The sequence below is a fragment of the Mastomys coucha genome, unplaced genomic scaffold (genome assembly GCF_008632895.1).
Source record: "Mastomys coucha isolate ucsf_1 unplaced genomic scaffold, UCSF_Mcou_1 pScaffold1, whole genome shotgun sequence".
In the NCBI taxonomy this organism is placed as follows: Eukaryota; Metazoa; Chordata; class Mammalia; order Rodentia; family Muridae; genus Mastomys; species Mastomys coucha.
The window spans coordinates 31,665,396-31,681,179 of NW_022196891.1; the positions used below are offsets into that span (position 1 = coordinate 31,665,396).

At 51.0% G+C, this 15,784-nt stretch overlaps 1 protein-coding gene across 1 annotated transcript in view; it reads right to left on the reverse strand.

Moving 5' to 3' along the window:
• Lgr6 (leucine rich repeat containing G protein-coupled receptor 6) overlaps positions 1 to 15,784 on the reverse strand; it is a 125,934-nt gene that overhangs the window by 66,560 nt on the left and 43,590 nt on the right. The gene's annotated exons all lie outside the window — the stretch shown is intronic.

Sequence of the window (15,784 nt, forward strand, 5' to 3'; positions counted from 1 at the left end):
CACACACACACACACACACAGACACAGACACACACACACAGACAGACACACACACACACAGACACACACACACACAGACACAGACACACACACAAACACACACAGACACACACTATGTGCTGAGGCTGTGGATCACACACACAGACACACACACTATGTGCTGAGGCTGTGGATGACACACACACAGAGACATACACACACAGACACACACACATTATGTGCTGAGGCTGTGGATGACACACACACACACACACACACACACACACACACACACAAAGATTGCCTGGTTTCTATGTGCTTGCAGCACGCCTTCCCCAAGAAGAAAGCAATTCCATATGCAATAGTACTAATGAGAACAAAAACACCTGGGAATACATTAAAGCAAAGGGTGAAAATCCTAGAAGCTGGAGATGTATCTTAGTGGTCAAGTGCTTGCCTAGGGCGTGCAAATCCCCAAGCGAAATCCCTGACAGCCCAAGAAAGTGCAAAGCATCTATGCTCTGGAAAGTGTGAAAACAAGACAAATCTAAACTGAAGAAAATAAAAAGGGAAAAACCCATCAACAGATACATAGGTAAATCAAAATACAGCGTACACACATAAAGACCACGATTCACCTATAAATAGGAATGAGCTATTAGGAGACAGAGGCAGAAGGATCTTGAGTTTGAGGCTAGCCTGGGCTACAGAGTGAAGTCCTGACTCAAATTAATCAAAAAACAGATCAACAGAAATAAAGGATGAAGTATTAATCCACAGTTACAAAGTACGGAGGAACTTTTAGAACACACACACACGCAGGCCAGAAGATAAGTACATGGTGTATAATTCCATGAAATGTCCAGAACAGGGCCATCCAGAGACAGGATTTGTCTTCATGTTAGGATGGGGTGGGGAGTGGCTAAGAAGCAAATTTTCTTCAAAGAATGACAAAACATTTACAAGTTAGATAGGGCTGAATTTTATACTGTGTGAGTTATATCACAATTTAAAACATACCTCAGTTAAATTTCTTACATGAGTTTAAGTTATACTGATGTGATTTTAAGTTATACTAGTCTGTTTTTAACACTAGTTATACTAGTATATAGTTAGATTAGTTGTATTAGTGTGATTTTAATATACTAGTAGTTTTTGTTTTGGGGGGTTTTATTTTTTGTTTTTTTTTGTTGTTGTTGTTTTGGTTTGGTTTGGTTTGGTTTTTTTTGAGACATGGTTTCTCTGTGTAGCCCTGACTGTCCTGGAACTCATTCTTTAGACCAGGCTGGCCTCAAACTCAGAAATCTGCCTGCCTCTGCCTCCCAAGTGCTGGGATTAAAGGCGTGCACCACCACTGCCCGGCCTGTACTAGTGTTTTGTTTTGTTTTGTTTTGGTTGGTTGGTTGGTTGGTTGGTTTGGTTTTTCAAGACAGGGTTTCTCTGTGTAGTCCTGGCTGTCCTGGACCTCACTCTGTAGACCAGACTGGCCTCGAACTCAGAAATCCTCTTGCCTCTGCCTCCCAAGTGCTGGGATTAAAGGCATACGCCACCACCGCCCGGCTGTACTAGTCTTTTTAACACTAGTGTCATACTAGTATGACTTTAAGTTATACTAGTGTGTTTTTTAATCTTTTTTTTTAAAGATTTATTTATTATTATATCTAAGTACACTGTAGCTGCCTTCAGACGCATCAGAAGAGGGCGTCAGATCTCATTATGGATGGTTGTGAGCCACCATGTGGTTGCTGGAATTTGAACTCAGGACCTTCAGAAGAGCAGTCAGTGCTCTTAACCACTGAGCCATCTCTCCAGCTCAACTAGTGTGTTTTTAACATGTGTTATTGGCTAGTGTTTTTATTGACTATTTTATTTATTTACATGTCAAATGTTGTCCCGTTTCCCAGTCCCCCCATACTAGTGGTTTTTCAACGCTAGTGTTGTACTAGTATGATTTTAAGACACTAAATCAGACCCAACAGAAGATATTAGAACACAGCATAAAGCAAGCATTGTGTCTGTATACTCGCTGAGAAGTACCCCGAAATGCCAGCAAGCATTGTGTCTGGGTGGTAGAACCGTGGGTGATTTTTATTTTCTTCTTCTTCTTCTTTTTTTTTTTTTTTTTTTTTTTTTTTTTTTTTGTATTTTCTAAATTTTCTGCAATGAGTCAGAACAAAAATAAACATGTTTTTTTAAAAACAAAGTGCGTCAGTGTATAATTAAGTTCCAGACTGCTGGAGTGCTGAGGCGAGGGGGCCAGGAAGGGAGTGCTCGGGGAGCCTGCAGCCTGGAGCAGGGATCCTACGGAATAGGTTTGGGAGTGTGTGCAATGGAGTGTGCAGCGGAGATCCTATCAGCGCTGCCTCCTCCATCTCTGTACCTTGCCTCCCTCTGCACCTCTTGCCTATGGAGTCTCCAGGCCACATCCCCTTGGCCTGACCACAGGGCTACTGCTGGGGTCTAGTCCCTAACCCACCGTGGTCTCTGAAGAAAGCTTACTCATGGCTCCCAGCAGAGCCTCTCTGATGTGCTGTGGACATCTCGGGTTCTCTCAGGTCCATCTGCCCGTGTAAAAACCCTCTAATTGCCTCTCTGCATTGAAACCTATCTGTATAGAGACAGATCTCCTATACACAGCCTTGTTGCAATGAGGGCCATAAGAGTAGGGACCACCTGGGCCTGCCCTTCTCTGAGTGCCACGCCCCGTGCCACGCCCCCTTTGCCGCGCCTTCCCAGTGTCTTCTCGAGGTCTATCTCCTGTTCTTTCTTCCCCACCACCTTCAAAAGCCAGTGCAGCAGCTGGTGGCCAACAGAGGAGAGCTCCTTGTCCCGCAGTGTCCCAGATCCTCTTCGGCATCACTCTATCCTGACACGGGCTACCTGTGACCTTGTCACGAGCCTCTTATTTAGTAAAAACTCATGAGAAGTGAGAGTGCATCACTGTGAAGATGCCCAGCTCGGATCTGCGTAAGGAAACAGTAATGGAAGAAACGATCTCACGGGTTCACCGGAGGAGCGAGAGGGATGGCCAGCGGTTGGGAAAGGCTCTGTCTCTCTTGGAATAAGTTAGTTTATAGTCAAGTCTTCTTACATGACCAGTCTAATTCTAGTTCCATATAACCAGAGGTTTTTTGAATTGCCCAAACCATTGTGCCATAGACCCGTTACCATAGGAAATGATGGTACCTAGTGAGACAGTGCTGTGGACTGGGAAGCAGTAAGGCTAATGCAGGACCATGCCTTCCTGTGTACGTAGGGTGCTCCCTATGTTGTGCTCATACCTTCCTATGTACTTAAGAGTGCTTCCTGTGTTGTGCTCATGACTTCCTATACACTTAGGGTGCTCCCAGTGTTGTGCTCATGACTTCCTGTGTACGTAGGGTGCTCCCCATGTTGTGCTCACACCTGCCTATGTACTTAAGAGTGTTCCCTGTGTTGTGCTCATGCCTTCCTGTGTACTTAGGGTGCTCCCAGTGTTGTGCTCACGTCTCTACTCCATTGTCCCATTTGTCTCCTAAATGGCCTCTTTATTATTCCCAGTTGACAGATTTCAAAATTGAGGCACAGAATGTTGAGACAATCTGCGATGCTTTTCTAGAAAAAGGCAGAGCTGGCTTCCAAAGAAAAGTTCTCTCATAGAAAGATGCTATAAAATCCCACCGCATTCTGTCCCCAGACGGGGGACATTGGCCAGGCTTCAGAACACGAGGAACCTGGTCAGGCTCTCCTGGCTGGTGAAGAAGTGCATGAAGATGGTGGGGAGAGACACCTGGGCACAAGGCTGGCGTCGCACTCACACTGGCCAATATTCTCAGGGCTGCCTTCCTTCTCTCTCCTCCCAAAACATTGAGCGGCCTGGGTGCTGTCAGGTACAGACTGCTTGTCGTGTCTTATCAGGAAGAGGGACAAGCTAAGATGAGCGCCATTTGCCTTAGGCTGGACATAAAGGCCTTCCTTGGGGTTTCCAAGGCTTACCAAAAGGTTGCTACTTAGTGTCCAAAGTCCCTAAGACTGAATCCAGATCTCTAGCTCACTCCCCACCCCACCCCCATCCCACCCCTCACTCTGAACTCTGGTCTAGGCAGCTATGGCAGATGCTAAGTCCAGCAGAATATCTGGCTATTGGCTGAAGCAGAATACTCACTATCCCATGCATCCCCAGGAGTGCTTGCTTAGCTCCATCACACAAAGCTCAGAACCCAGCTGTGGATGCAAAAGCCAAAAGCAAGAAGAGAGAAAAGGGTCCCTGGCTCCGGTATTGAGTGTTCTCCAGGTGTCGGGCAGTCCCGGAGCCAGATGGAGTCATCCTGGAGGACTTCCCGGAGGAGGTAAGTACTATCTATAGTAAGAGGAAGTAGAGAGGCAAGGCATGGAGGACTGGTAAAGAAAACCATCTTAGCTTGAGAAACAATTCAGGCAAAGTCTTGGAAGCAGAGGAAGTTGGGTCTGGGGAAAGGAGCAGATGGCTTCCTTTGCTGGGACAGCCATTTCAACAATGAAACACAAAGAAAGGTTTGCCCCGGCAGTCAGGGCTTTTGTATGGTCTCTAATGAAAGGCACAGGTTACCTAGCTAGTGCCATGAGAGCCTTGGGTGCCCACGTCCGCCTGTTCTCTTCCCTGCTCCCAGCCCCTTCCCACCTGTCAAAGGACGCACACAAAACCTGGGATCAGACCGGTGTGCTTCTGGCTCCCCATCAGCGCTTGCCATGCACACCACACACTGCCCTCCCTCTCTGGTTCTCATCCCCTCTCCTCGTCCATCTTTCCTCCCTTCTCCCCCTTCTCACCTCCTCTCCCATGCAGGTGGGGCCTGTGCACCCCCACACTCCAGATGTTCTGAACAAGTTTTACTCCTAAGGCCGTCCAGGCCCCCAGGTTAGCAGATGTGCGGCTGAGAGGCAGGTTAATGGGGGCCAGGGGAACAGGCTGGGGCTGGGGCTAGGGGCCCAAGACAGCTGCCTTGGCCCAGAAGGCCCAGTTGGTCCCTGAGGAGGCTGAGCAGCTTCATTCTTGTCAGCTGAAGCTGACAGAGCAGGAAGGAAAGGGGACTAGGCTGGGGGCGGGGGGTGGGGGGAAGCATCTTCAGGGAATGGTGCCTCCTGGCTCCCTGGCCTCATGGATCAGGAAGCTTCTCTTTCTTCCCCACCCCCACCCCAGCCCGGAACTCTGGAAATTATGAACACCCCCAAGTAGTCAGCTTTCACCGTTTCTCCATAAAAACCCTGCCTCTTTGTTGCGGAAAGATGCCTGCTCCACACAAACGCTGAGTGACTGCCAGACAGAGATTATCCTCAAGTAGCAGGTAACTCTAAATAAGGATATTCTTGGCTCTGAGAGCCATAGCATGGCTTTCTCAAAATTAACAAGTTTATTGTTTTATTTAGGGAGATGTATGTTCCAATGTGCAACCCTTCACAAAATAGTAAATAGTCAGAGGATGGAGGCCCACTCTCCCCATGTAAATAGTCAGAGGATGGAGGCCCACTCTCCCCATGTTCCTCTCTCTCCTTCCCTCCCTCTCTTTCCCTCCCTCCCTTTCTCTTCTTCTCTCTCCCCCTCTCCCCTTCCCTCTCTCTCTCCCTCCCTCTCTCTCTCTTCCCCTCTCTCCCCTCCCTCTCTCTCTCCCTCCTTCTCTCTTCCTCTCTGTCTCTCTCCCTCCCTCTCTCTCTCCCTCTCTCTTCCTCTCTCTCCCTCCCTCCCTCTCTCTTTCTCTCTCTCTTCCTCTCTCTCTTCCTCTCTCCCTCTCCCTCTCTCTCTCCCTCCCTCTCTCTCTCTCTTCCTCTCTCCCTCTCTTCCTCTCTCTCCCTCCCTCCCTCTCTCTTTCTCTCTCCTTCTCTCTCTCTTCCTCTCTTTCCCTCCCCCCTCTCTCTTCCTCTCTCTCTCCATCCCTCTCTCTCTTCCTCTCTCCCTCTCTTCCTCTCTCTCCCTCCCTCCCTCTCTCTTTCTCTCTCCCTCTCTCTCTCCTCCTCTCTTCCTCTCTCTCTCTTCCTCTCTCTCTCCTTCCTCCCTCTCTCTCCCTCTTTCTCTCCCTCCCCTCCTCCTTCTCTCCCTCCCTCTCTCCCTCCCTCTCTCTCTCCCTCCCTCTCTCTTTCTCTCTCCCTCCCTCTCTCTCCTTCCTCTCTCTCCTTCCTCCCTCTCTCTCTTCCTCTCTCTCTCTCCCTTCCTCCCTCCCTCTCTCCCTCCCTCTCTCTCTCCCTCCCTCTCTCTCTCTCCCCATCTCTCTGGCACAGAACAGAGCCCAGACCCCCTCACACCCAGCTGCTTTGCCTACGCTGGCTGTGACCTGCTCATGTCCAACACATGCAGCTCTGCTCTGACTCCTGCTCAGCCCTGTCTGCTATCCTGCCTCCCCAGAAAGTGGAAGAGAGCGAGCAAAATCTGGGAACCCTTACTCCCTCCTCCTTCCCCAGAACTCTCCCCCTACCTACCACATGCTCCAAGGAAGAATCTAGAAAGTGGGAAGGAGAAAATAAGTTGTGTTAGAAAGTGCATGGCCTCAGGACCCAGACACACCTGAGTTGGAACTTAAGCCCCAGGTCACCAAAGCCACTGGGCAAATGACTAACATCTCAGGTCCCGAGACCTTGCTCCAACACATTCATACCACCACCACCACCACCCCCAAGGAAAAGACAGTCCGGGCCCAAAAACCCCCTCCACCTGGCATCAGCTACCCACCAAAATGAACTTTCATTAGAGGTATTTGCAAGATGAGAATTGGGGAGCAGGGTGCCTCTGGCAGTCACTCGGTACCTGTTATGTGCCATGTACAGCTTCTGAATTAGAATCTAAGTGATAAAAAAAATCCCAGGCATGATGGTGCACTCAGGAGGCAGAGGCAGGAGGATAAATTCGGAGTCAGCCTGAGCCTACACAGAGAGACTTTGTCTCCAAAGCTATAACAACAGCAATAGTGGAGACATGCCGCCTTCACCTGGACGGAACTCAAGGACTGAGGGAAGAACCACACTGGAACTGGAGTCTCAGCCGGCTGGAGCTCAACGCTGAAGGATGAACCTGGGGCTGAGCAAAAGCTCCTGCAGCATGAGACAGCCATACCGCCCTGAAGCATGAGCAGCTGAGAGAGCTGAGAAGGAGACAGGAGCCTGAGTCCCAGGGAAAGCAGCAGCAACCAGCGAGGCAAAGGCAACCCCTCTACCACGCTCAGACTCCTGAAGTCCTGAGCCATGTGTGAGTGGGAAGGAGGGTGTGGGAATCTGGGCCTTTTCTTCAAGATCGCCTTGAAGAATCTTTTATTTGTTTGGTTGGTTTGTTGTTTTGTTTTGTTTTGTTTTTGAGACAGGGTTTCTCTGTATAGCCCTAGCTGTCCTGGAACTCACTCTGTAGACCAGGCTGGCCTTGAACTCAGAAATCTTCCTGCCTCTGCCCCCCAAGTGCTGGGATTAAAGGCATGTGCCACCACTGCCCGGCCATGTTGAAGAATCTTAAGCAGGGTGATTTGCTCAGATCTGTGTTTTAAGTTCCATCTGGCTGATGTTAAGGGTAGAGATCAAGTCCAGAATAGAAGCAAGTAGCCAGCTAGAAGGTTGTTGCAGGCAAGGGAAGTGGGGCTTGCTCCAGAGCAACTGGGACAGTCCCTAGAACCCAATGCATCGGAGGCATTGGAGGTGCTAGAGTCAAAGCCGACACCCAGCTGCCAAACTACAGTAGTGAATGGATGGAATGGTTGCCTGGGATGGAGGGAATTAGAACTTAGAAAGGCAACATGGAAGGGAAGATGATAGGCTCACCTTGGGAAATGTGTGAGGCCCTTCTGGACCCACCAAGCAGACGCTCCACTGGCCAGTTCAGTGGACCAACCTAGGTTGAGGAAGGAGAGGCCCCAGGGAATTCAGCAGCCCGCAGGCAGACTCTGAGGACAGACTCTAAAGAATGGTGTCCCTTAGAAGATTGTCTAGGCTAGGAGAGAGGGGTCTGCTGAGAAGATGGAGGAGTCACGAGGGGCAGAGAGAATGGGAGAACCAGTTTTAGTAGCAGCCAAGGGGAGACCTAGAAAGCCAGGGTGGGAAGTGTGAGCATAGAGGGTCTTCCCCTTCTGATCAGCCAGGAGGGCTTCAGGCAGCACTGCAGGCAGCCCCAGGAGGATGCTGGTGAGAAGAACCGATGCAGCCACAGGCTGTACAGCAGGGCCCTGAGAGGTGGACCAGTAGCCCTGTGGCTGAGTGAAGACTGGACGCGGTCCATGCAACTTAGAGTCCCTTCCTCTCTATCCAGTCTCCTATTCCTCCATTTTACCCTGATGGTAGTGGTTTGGCACTGATAGGGCTGAGGTCACCTCTACTCAAAGTTTTCTAGGGCCAGAGGCTAGACTGCGCTCCGAGCTTAGCAGAGAATAAAAATGCAAAACCAGCCTGAAAACAGATCTGGAGACAAGGGGACAGTGCCAAAAGCGCAGGGCCACAGTACCCAACCCCACTCCCCAACCCCCCACCCCGATCAAGAGACTGCTGAGCCAGAGGACAACAGATACCCCTTAGCATGAGCTGCCAGGCCCATCCTAGCCCTGCGTCCTTTGCCACAGCCGTCCACAGTGGCTCATCTTGCAAACACTATGAGTTTTCACTCCTCACCTGCTCCATCCCGGTCCCTGTCCAAGAGTCTAGAGCTCTTTGATACAGCCTCCCCACCCCACGTTGCCCTGCCCCACCTGCTGGAGCTGTTTAAGGGAGAATTGGGGGAAGGAGCTGGCTCTGAGTTCCCAAACAGGTGTCAGGACTGGTGAGGGGAAGGAAGCCACCTTGGCAAGAGTCCCCGGATAGAGTCACATTCCAGAGCAACTGATCTTACAGCCATCTGGCCTAAGTGGTCACACAGGCTCATAAATATTTCATCCCCTTTCTAAAGGAAACCATGGGTCTGGCCTGAGCTTCTGCGCTGATTCCTGGGTGACACTGGGACCACTCCTCCCTCTGTGTGACTTGGTTTCCTCCCCTGAAAAGGAGCCCTTTGGACGGTTGGCCTTCCTGCTCTGATACACCAAGGCCTTGTGGTCCCAGGTGAGCAGGCTCAATCTATGCATCTCTGGCTGGGCCATAGCAAGAACCAGGGTCGTTCGCTACCTTCTCCAGTTAACATGTGGATTCCCAGTCTACAGCCAGTGGCCAGTAGCCACCCGCATGCTTCAGCCTCGTAAATGGATGAGAAGTTACCCAGAGACTTTCTGTAAAGACCACACCTCCCTGGCTCTGGACCCATTTCTCTCACCGAGTGACTGGGGTAGAGCCTAAAGGCAGTTGCTAGCTATGCAGGGGTGGCCAGCGCACTCCCTAGTGTCACCTGAAGCTTCTCTCACCTGCCCTTTGGGCTGCTCTGAGGCCTCAGTGGGAAAAGTGATCTCTGAGAAGATGTCAGGAGATACAGGCATATCACCCCCTGTCCCTAGGCCAAGTAAGGGGACTGTGACCCTGAATTACCCTCACAAGGAAGTTAGCATCCCCAACCTCTTTTGGAGTTACAGACCACTGGAAGTTCTTCACAAGATCTAACCCTTGCTTTCCACCCTCCCTCGAGGGGTTATCTAGTACTTCTCGAAACCTCTAGGAAGTACCACAACTAAGCCAGTTAAATTCTTGTATCTCTAGCCCATGTGTACAGGTAGCTGCAGACGAATAAATGGGGAGTTCTAAGCATTGGGAACTTTGTATAGAAAGTCCTTGGCATCTAAGAACACTGGGAAGTTGACAGCGACAGATGGCTGCTGTCCATCTTACTGAAACTGGAAGGGTAAGGTGGCTCCATAAAGCTCAGGGTATGCATCATCCCACACCCACTCATGGAAAAGAAAGTGATTCTAAAAATCAAACTCCTGGTCACCCAGAGGGTGGGGTGACTCTGTATCAGGAGTTCTGGGTGGTGCTTGAGGCGATGTGTGTCTCACATGCTCCAGGAGGCTGACGATGCTGCAGGCTCCTGAGGCATATTAAGCATCAAGGATATGTATGGACAGTGTTCCCAAAATGATGGATGTTCTACATCCATCACCGGCGGGGAGTGTCCCCAGATGGCTCCAACCCTGAGGATCTCTGTTCAGGAGGTCAGAGAAGGGATCTTGGATCTGCACTTGATAAACGTCTCTGGAGTTTGGAGGCACATAGTCTTTTAGGCTCCCTCATAGCTAAGCTACTGTGAGTCTAGATTCCTGCTAAAAGGGTTCGTGGGTGTACATGGTGGCACAGGCCTATAATCCCAGTATTCAGTAGGCATAGGCAAAAGAACTGCAAATTTGAGGTCAGTCTGGCTGTAGAGTGGAACTCCATCTTTAAGAAAATAAAAATGCATGAAGTAGGAATTCAGATGAGCTACCTGTGAGCTGCTCCCTAACGCCCTCTTTGCTCGTCTGTAAAACAGAGGTCACAGCACCTTCCTTGGAGATGTATCGTAAGGGATACATGCGCCTGGGTCTGCTGCACATTAAGCATTGCGGCACTCACACACACAAAGCAACCAGCAAATATCAGCTCCTGGCTAGATTCACGGCACGCACACTCTGTCTTCCCCGGGGTTTCAGCCGTGCAGCCGGCTCCCTTTCCTGCACCTGCTTTAAACCCTGTTCCCATGCAGTGGCTTCTCTGTCTCAGGAGCTTGGCTCCCACAGCGTGGTGGAGGGGAAGATGAAGATCTGGGTGTCTGACATTCCCCACGTAAGTCATGAACTGCTGCGGGGGAGGACCCTCATTTATTATTAACCCAGTGTCTTCTGTACCATGGTGTGTTACAAGCATTCTACAAAGCGGGAAAAGGATATAGATAAATGGAGAGGGGGCCTGAGGGAAGGAAGGGGGAAGCTGAGAGACAAAGGACCGGGGGCAGTGGGGAGCCTGGTGGAGTCCCATCTGTGCAGACATTCCTAGAGTCCAGGTTAAGGCTCTGCCATGGCCTCGGCTGCTTAGGAAAAGGCCCTTTGCCTAGTTGGAGGAAAATCCTGTGCGGAAAGAGCAGCCCTTCCCTAGGGCTCTGTTTGAGAGCTCCCTTGAGTTTAAACCTAATCTGAGCTCCCGGGCTCATCCCTGATGTTCTGGGTCTCTTAGTTTAGATCTCTAAGGGAGTCAAGAGCTTTAGTCAGAGACTGTCTGGCCCAAGAAGCCCCCCAGCACCACACATAGCCCCCAAAACACCTGCAGGAGATGAAGAGCCCCTGACTCCACATTGCAATGCTTTGGATCACGCAGGAGCCCAGTGCTGCTTCTGGGTGGCCCAGCTGGAGCCGAGTCTGCTCCAGACTAGCATTTATGGCTGAAGGAATCGCCAGTGGGTCCCAGAGCCCATCCCACCATCGACACTCTCTCCACGTCTCTCAGGAGCCAAATGACTCATGTTGGGACCCTCATGGGCTGCAAGTGGCACTAGTCTGCCCAGCCGCCCACCTCAGAGCAGCCTCTGTGCAGATGCATGTAGTAATCAACTCCCGGAACCCTGGAAGATCCAAACGAGGTAGCATATAATCATGCTGCCTGAAATAGCCACGTCAGGGAGGCCATCGCCACCCCACATGTCCCGAGGGACCCCTTTGCTAGGCCCCCTGACACAGCTGGGCCCCAGGGCCCTCCCTAACTAGCAGCTAAGTTGGGGTACCGACAGAACTCACCGAGTCACCAGCAGGGCTCGAAGCCAGCTTTGGAGATGGGGACTTCCCTTTCTCGAGGCAGACTGGGCAACTTCAGGCTGGGCTCTTAGGTCAGAGTTGTCAGGCCTCGGGGTTGTGCTGCTCCCTCTCCTGTCAGCTCTCCCTCTGCCTCGTTTCTGCAGGTGCAGGCTGGGGTTATGAGCCCTCTCCCCTCTCTGTTTACTTCCTTTCGACAGCCTTAGCTATTTTGTTGTTTCTAGTTTTTGCGAGTGTCAGGGAGTCCTGACACCCCTGGCTGTTGTAACCCAGCCTGGCCCTCAGTTCCTGATCTCTCTGCTTCCACCTCCCAAGGGCTGGGATTATAGATAGAAGTGTACCGGTTCATCCTCCCCCCACCCTCAACTCTTGACCCCCAAGTAGTGCTCTGGGGCCATCTCTCCTCCTCCTCATTCACAATTTCCCTTGTAAGAGGCTGAAACATGACCCTGAATGATGCGTTCACATCCAAATGTCCAGAACTAGTATGAGAGATCTTGTTTGGGGATTTTGCAGATATAATCTAAGGAAGTCTCTTGAGATGAGATCATTAAAATCCAATCAGAGGTGACAGGGAGACAGACAGAAGAGAGGAGGAGAGGCCAGGAGAAGATGGAAGGCAGACACAGGAGCAATGCAGCCACAAGGGATGCCAGTAGCCACCAGAAGCTAAAGGAGGCAGGCAAAGTGTCTCCCGGGATCTCCAGCCAACCACAGCCTGCTAGCGCCAGAAGGACTGTGCCTGTGTAAAGTTCTGTTTAAGCCACGCCATTGGGGTGTGTCAAGGGGGGCCCTGAAAGGAAACTTCCCGTATCTCTATTTCAAGGTCAGTAGGTCAGTAGGTCAGAGTCACTGGAGGACTTGCTGAAGGACTCCGACAGTCAAGTCCACCCACAGACACGATCCAGTGGAGATGGGCCAGGACCTCGGAATGTGCATTGCTGGCTTTGAGACCCGGCCTTATTATGTAGCCTAAGCTGCTCTTGGACTGGAGCCCTTCCGCCTCTACCTGTGGAATGCTGGTACCACAGTGCCCCACGGGGCTGAGAATGCCATAGCGCACTGGTCCCAGGTGATACAATCAGCTATTCTGGACAAAAACTGGAGAACCATTGTTCTGTGAGCTCTGCTAGTGACTAAGTTTGCCCATTCTCTGCCCACAGTTCCTTCCCCAAAGACACTTCCCTTGGCCCTATCCTCCTCATGTTTCTCTCAGCTCTCAGGAGACCCAGGAGAATGCCTCCCAGAGGACATACCCATCCCTATCCCAGGCCTAACTGGGCTCTTCTGAGACCACTTAAACCTCCAGTGGAAAGTCCTACAGTCACCCCAGAAGACTCCTACGGACCTTCTCCCTGCCCATGCTAAGATGCAGGGATGTAAGTGGAGCTGTAGATCAACTCCTGGAGTGTCAGTGCACCCTCCAAAAGCATGGTCAGTAGGCATTAGCATGCTAGAACCAGCTCTCCAAAAGTCTTCAGGTTCCCACCAAGGCTAAGAGCTCTCAGGGATGAAGCTAGCATATTGGCAGGCCCTAGCTCTTCGGGTTATCAACATCATCCTGTCTCTTCCATCTGGGCTCTCCTTTAAAGTTCCAATATAGAGGCGGGAGTAGTTCCATCTAGGATCCTCTGGCTCATATGGCAGAGCCTAATAGCTCCTGGAGCATACCTTGGAACTATCCTGGTCCCCAGAGCCTCCAAATAGCCAATCCCCAGAGCTGACCATTCAGACTCAGTCTTGGAGGCAGCTAGGTACAGTCGATGTGCGAATGGCTTCCTCTTGGGGCCACCAGAGTTCTGATAGTGGCTCTACTGAAATAACATCACCTCTCTGTGCCTTGGGATGCTCATCTGTGGAGTGAGGAAGCAAAGCAACAGTAGTGCTGGTCCTACAGGAGTGCTGTGAAGACCAGCTTGTGCAAGAGACTGTCACACAGCAAGTGTCCCCCGCACACTGCTCTTATTAGCCTGGCCCGGGGCATTAGTCTGTGTGCGGCTGTCCCTTTAAAGTAGGTCACAGTATGCAGGAGGGGGCACCTGTCTTATCTTCCCCAGGGATCCTCTTATTCCTGTGCTCAGGGGACATCTGCCTTGGGCTAAATGCTCAAATGCTCCGTCATTGTCTTCTGAACGCATGTCTTTCTTCTCCCTGTCCAACTCTGTTAGGTTCCCAACTGCGAGATGCAAAGTTCATAGGGAACTCAGCCATAGCGCAGACAGTGAGCCCGAGGCCCAACATGAACAAGACCCAGAAGGCATCAGCCATTCCAGAAAAGGACCAGAGGCCCTAACAGGGAGTTAGCATCGTCAGGCAAGATCTCCTGGAAGCCTGGCTGTCCAATCATTTTATTTGACCATCCCATCTTAGGAACGGAGATCACTCAAAGAGGAGGGATGATTGACAGCTGGTGATAATGTCAACACTTGAACGCAAACCTCTGGATCCTAAGGCACTGGAGCTTCCAAGAGGTATTAAGGGGCAGATCTTGGTATTATGAAGTCTCAACTAAAGCAAAATCCCACCTCTGTTCTCTCCTAGCTGTTTGACCTCAAGTGAGCTCCTTAACTTCTCTGGACTTTAGTCTCCTCATCTACAAACGGTCATAAGTAGAAGCTACCTGGGAGTGTTCAAGATTGATACAATGGCCAGTTCCCCTCTCCGGGTTTTCCCTTTAGCCTAGTAGCTCCCTTCTGTCCTAGGCACACACCCTGTGCCCCAGACTCCCCACTCTTCCTCTGAGTAGCAGCGTCTTCTGTGTTTTAGATGGGTGGCTGAATCCCGGGGTCCCAGTGTTACTCCCGAGTCTCTTGTCCAGGGTCACCCTGTGTGGCTGTCCTTGGTGAACAACACTTCCCTTAAAACCCAGAGCTTCTAAGGCTGGCTTTTTTTCTCTGTCTTCTTCCCCTTTTCCTTGCCACTGTGCTGCCCAAGATCCCCAGCCCCAGCCCATCTTGGCGCTGCCTTTAAGGGCCCTGCTTCTGCTTTTCCATGAGCTCTCCCCAGTGCCCGACCTCACCCCCATGCCGTTTCTATTCAGCCCCTGGTTCTGCTGGCTTCCAGTGGTTTCTCTTGGCCTGGATTCATGACTGGCATGACATGTCTGGTGTGGCTGTACTCCTCCCATGTTGGTCAGAGAGGAAGTAAGTGTGTGCAAAGGAGGGTGCTGGGGGTAAGGTACTGCCAGCCCAGATGCCAAACCAAATAGCTTGTATGCCACATCCAACTCAATACATGGACCCTGGAATGCAGGCTGGCTGCTCCTGCCCGCTCCAAGCCCACACTAGACTCCCCATACCTAGTTCTTGTTCCTTGTGTCTGGTTCTAGCTGGTAGAACCATGCCCGGTTGAGGGCTGGGCTATGCACGGCTCCAGAACAGAGATGCCGCTATATGGAGGTGTCAGATGGCATGAGCCCCTCTGTGCATCTGGCCAGCTCTAAAATGGACAGCCCATACTATGGGGGGACATGGAAAGAGACATGCCCCTATGTCTCCTTGATGCCCCAGCTTCCAACAGAAAGCAGGACATTATCATTTGCTCCTGCTCTTGGGAGAGAGGAGGGTCTTGCTCAATGGAGGTCAAAGGACAGTCTCCCCCATGGCCTTTGGAATCCCACAGCTGAAATACACCTGCCTATGCCTCAACAACTCTAACTTGGAGAGTCCCAAAACTTTCCTGCAGGTCCTCTGTTAGCTGAGGGCACTTGTTAAGGAAGGTGACAGGGAAGCCACATGGTAAATATAGGCCTCAATTGTACTGGCTGGTTTTGTGTATCAACTTGACAAGAGCTGGAGTTATCACTGAGAAAGGAGCCTCCCTTGAGGAAATGCCTTCATGAGATCCAGCTGTTGGGCATTTTCTCAAAATCAAGTGATCAAGGGTGGAAGGGCCCGTTGTGGGTGGCGCCATCCCTGGGCTGGTAGTCTTGGGTTTTATAAGAAAGCAAGCTGAGCAAGCCAGGGGAAGCAAGCCAGTAAGAAACATCCCTCCATGGCCTCTGCATCAGCTCCTGCTTCCTGACCTGCTTGAGTTCCAGTCCTGACTTCCTTTGGTGATGAGAAGCAATGTGGAAATAAGCTGAATAAATCCTTTCCTCCCCAACTTGCTTCTTGCTCATGATGTTTGTGCAAGAATAGGAACCCTGACTAAGACACACACACACACACACACACACACACACA